This window comes from Onychomys torridus, chromosome 3 (assembly GCF_903995425.1).
Source record: "Onychomys torridus chromosome 3, mOncTor1.1, whole genome shotgun sequence".
NCBI lineage: Eukaryota > Metazoa > Chordata > Mammalia > Rodentia > Cricetidae > Onychomys > Onychomys torridus.
This window is the reverse complement of record NC_050445.1, coordinates 145,099,206-145,104,073: the sequence shown is the minus strand read 5'-3', so window position 1 is coordinate 145,104,073 and position 4,868 is coordinate 145,099,206.

Genomic DNA, 4,868 nt, shown 5'->3' with positions numbered 1-4,868 from the left:
ATTAAATACTTCACAAAAGCAACTTGAGGAAGTGTTCATTTTGCTCACAGTTTGATGTACATCCACCATAGCAGCAAAGGCATGATGTCTGGAGTGTGAGGTGGCTGGTCACATCGCACCTGCTGTCCAGAAGCAGAGAGTGATGAATGCCTGTACTCAGCTCACGTTCAACTTTTCATTCTGTCCCAGACTCAAAATTGTACTACCTATTTGGGATAGATCTTCCTGTGCCAATTAATCAAATCTAGATTTGTCTCTCAGGTGATTTTAGAGCCTGTCAATTGACAAAAAAAACCCCACAATCCTCATCTGTTTATTCAGGGGCAGATTTATGAATCCATCCATTTCTACATTAGGATTTTAGAAAGCTTCATCCAGTGGCATGATGCATTGGATGCACGTACATCGAGATACTTGAAAGAGTCTTTCTTGTGAATCAGACTGGAGATAAAGGGTGCTCACTGCAGCTGCTTGCTAAAGCTTTCTGAGAGGGATCAGAGTAAGACAATATCTGTCAGTGAGTGATGGAGGACTTAAAAATAGCCACAATTAAGATCCAAAGAGAGTTCATTACAGCACAATTAACAAGGAAAATTGGTTATTTCTGTGACATAAGCCATCTTAAAATAGTATTTCTACTCACTAGTGATAATGTTACAGCAGGGCAGATCATGGGTAGGAAAGATGGAGACATTAATTTCAAGCTCACCTGTATTAATGGAGTATATTTGTTCAAATGTAACAGAAAAGTTAAGCATCACTTTTTGTTGTGCTGGTGGTGTTCTTGAGACAGGGCTTTTAGTACAGCCTTAAAATCATCCATTATCCTCCTGACCCAGTCTTATTCATGCTTGGATTATAGAAGTGTGTCCGAATACCTGGTAAGCATCACTTTTGAGTTGACAGTTCATCCCTCGTAATTTAGCATATCAAATGCCTGATGGGTTTAATATTTGTTTTCCAAGGTGAAAGAGCAAGCCCATTAAGATTTGTCAGGTGTTCTCTAGGGATTCCTAAAATTAGTTCAAAGTTTAAAAAGAGAGACACTGCCTGGAGCACCAGGACCCAGGGGCTGGATGGCCCAGGACCTAGGATAGGACCAAACACAACCAGAGGAAAAAAGTGTCACTGTAATGATTCCTAACAATATTCTGCTATGCCTCATCATCGGTGCCTGGCCCAGTCATCATCAGAGAGGCTTCATCCGAAAACTGGTGGAAACAGATGCAGAGACCCACAGTCAAACGTTAGGCCAAGCTTGGAATATCTGGTGGAAAAGAAGGAAGAAGGATTGTAGGAGGCCGAGGGGGTCAAGGACATCACAAGCAAATCCACAGAATCAACTAATCTGGGGCTCACAGGAACTTGCAGAGACTGAAGTGACAACCAGGGAGCCTATATGGGGCTGACCTAGGTCCTCTGCTTGTATGTGACAGTTGTGTAGCTTGGTCCTCTTGTGGAACTCCTAACAGTGGGAGCAGGGGCTCTCTCTGACTCTTTTACTGGCTTTTGGGACCTACTCCTCATATTGGGTTGCCTTGCCCACCCAGCCTTAGTAAAAGGCGAGCTTAGTCTTACTGCAACTTGATATGCCATGTCTTGTCGGTATCCATGAGAGGCCTGCCCTTTTCGGAACAGAAACGGAGAAAGGGTGGATGGGGTGGGGGGAGACAGAAGGTAGACGGGAGGGCTTGGGAGGATAGGATGGAGGGGAAACTGTCATTGGGATGTTAAATAAGTAAGTAAATAAAACTGAGAGAGAGATATGCTTGCCTAACATGCATGAATCTCCGAGTTAGGCACTGAACATCACATAAACTGGGCACAGAGATTCATGCTTGTGGTTCCAGAACTTGGAAATAGAGTCAAGAGGATTAGAAATTCAGTGACTTTCTTGAGTACACAATGAGTTAGAAGCAAGCCTGGGCTATATAAGACACTGTCTCTAAAAAAAAAAAATAAGTTAATTTTTTTTAAAGTTTTCAAATTTGATTTGAGGAAGCTTGCCAGAAATGTCATAATGTTTGGATGCTTGATTTGAAAAGATAATGGATCATTATATAATGATACTTAGTTATCTATAGACCAAAATGACAGTAACGGTTTTTAAGGTCATATGTTGTAATGCAAAATTAAATAATGAACAGATAAAAGTGTAAGATTTCTGATACAATGACAAAACACTCGAATTAAGTTACAGGAAGGAAAGATTCATTTTGGCTTCTGGCTTCAGGTTTCAGACCTTGGTCATATGGTCCTCTTTCTCTGGGCTTGTGGTAGAGTGGATGGAATGTGTGGTAGAAGACCATTCTCCTACAGTAGCCAGGAAGCAAGGGGGCGGGGATCCGAACATCAGTCCTAGGGTATCCTGCTCTAGGCTCTGCATTAGGGCTCTACTGTTTCCTCGGTGAACCACAGGCCTGCAGAATATGGTCCTTTGCAGAGCTTTTAGGATCTAAACATGGCCTTATTTCTTTTTATACTGCTCTTCCATAGGAACTGACTTTGGTGCCCAGCACCCACACACCAGGATGCTCACAGCTGCCTGCAGCTTCAGCTCCAGGGGATCTGATGCCCTCTTCTGGCCTCTGTGGGCAATTGCTCACAACTACACACACACACACACACACACACACACACACACACACACACGTAAAAATAGTAAACTTTTTAAAAACAGTGTTAAAGATAACATGTAGCCGGGCAGTGGTGGCGCACCCCTTTAATCCCAGCACTCGGGAGGCAGAGGCAGTTGGGTCTCTGTGAGTTCGAGGCCATCTTGGTCTACAAATCGAGTTCCAGGAAAGGTGCAAAGCTACACAGAGAAACCCTGTCTCGAAAAAAACAAAACAAAAACAAAAACAAAAACAAACAAACAAAAAAGATAACATGTAGCATAGGAAATAGTTTTAAACATGACAGAAACAAGGAACCTACAAGCTGAGGTGTTTTCTTTTTTCTTCTTCTTTTTTTTCCTGAGCTGAGGATGGAACCCAGGGCCTTGTGCTTGCTAGGTGAAAGCTCTACCACTGAGCTAATCCCCAGCCCTATTTTCTTTTTTAAACTGTTGCACATATCAAGCAATTCACTCACATTACACATTTTGATCTCAGATTGAACTATCATTTTATAGTTTTAAGAATCCAGCAGACATAATAAAAGCTCATTTTACTAGTAAACTCAGGTGAAAGAGAATTTTATATTTGAAGTATATATGTTTATTTAAAGAACAATACTAAAATGTGTTTATTTACTAAAAATTGTCAAAGAACATATGAACATAACAAAATATTGTGGGTAGGAAGTTAACCACTCTTTTTGTGAGTTTTAGAAATACTTAATTTACATAAACATATTTTTTCTGTCTGAATCAGCTTCCAGGACTCTTTGAAAATATCATCTAGAGACAAAAGAAAATCAAAACATAAGTCATATAAACACATATATGCATAAATATGTAAATATATTGAAGTAAAAAATCCATTGCCTGCATTAAAAAATTTATCATATAAATCATATGCAACAAAAAATTCACTGGTTTATATAAAGTAGTTGGATCCAAAATGTGTTTTTGGCAGACGAAACATGGTCATCTCCTCAATAATGCCTGAAATGTTTTATCAATACTTGTCAAAAAGAATTTTATGATTTTTACTTAGTTTTAACAATTATATATATGTGTGTGTATGTTTTCCCTGCATGTGCATCACATGCATGCAATCCTGGGGGAGGCCAGAAGAGAACAGTGAATCCCCTGGGAATGTGAGCCGCCTTGCAGGTGCTGGGAATTGAACCCACATCCTCTGCAAGAGCATCCCATGCTAACTGCTCAGCCCTCTCTCTAGCCCCTTGTGAAGTCTGCTTACAAAGAGCTTTACTTTTTTCTTTGAATGTCTTTTGTCACAGATACCAACAGAGTGTTTGTTTTAAAGTAAGCGTGTTTAAAACACATGCTTGGGATTTAGAAATCCAAGTTTCTGAAGGTTAACTTGTTCTAGGCTAGTCTAAGCCAACAAGGCTTTCTGTTGTCAGCCCTGGGTGCAAGAGATGGCCCCAAAAAGAACACAGAAGAAACCTCCCTTTTCCTGAGACCTGGAGTTAATGCCAAGGATGGCCTGAGAAACCAATACCCACGGTTGGATGTGGTGGTGCACACCTGTGATTCCAGCACTGGGGAGGTGGAGGCAGGAGGACCAGGAGTTCATAGTCATCCTCAGCTACGTAGTGAGTTTAAGGCCATCCTGGGCTATCTTAGACTCTGTCTCAAAACAAACAAAAACAACAAATGGATAGAATTGGAAAAAATTATTCGTATGAGATAATGGGCCCCAAAGGACAAAAGCCTCATGTACTCTCTCATGTGAGGACACTAGCTTCAACTCTTTTTCTTGTTTGTTTGTTTTTTTTCTTCAGAGCTGAAGACCGAACCCAGGGCCTTGCACTTGCTAGGCAAGCGCTCTACCACTGAGCTAAATCCCCAAACCAAGCTTCAACTCTTTAAGGTGCTGAGTTTAACATGGAGTACCCATGCAAGCCAGGAAAAGGTGAAGTGAGGGGAGGGGGGTGGGGGGATGGGGGGCTCCCTTAAGTAAGGGAGGCGAGGTAGCAGAATCTAGATAAAAAGGAAGGGATGCTGTGGGTGGGGAAGCTTAGGCAGGCCTGGGGAGGCCCACGAGGGAAGCTGAGTTCATCTGGTTAACAAAACTGGCATGGCAGCAGACAGCCTTCTAAGTATCTATTCTGGTACCGGTCCACAAAAGTGGTGCCCAGTCTTAATACAGAACCTTCCCTTATAAGGAACAGTGGCAAATGCAGAGATTATGGCTTCCCAAGATGTAGATGTAGGCCTAGCCTTAAGCAAGTCAGTT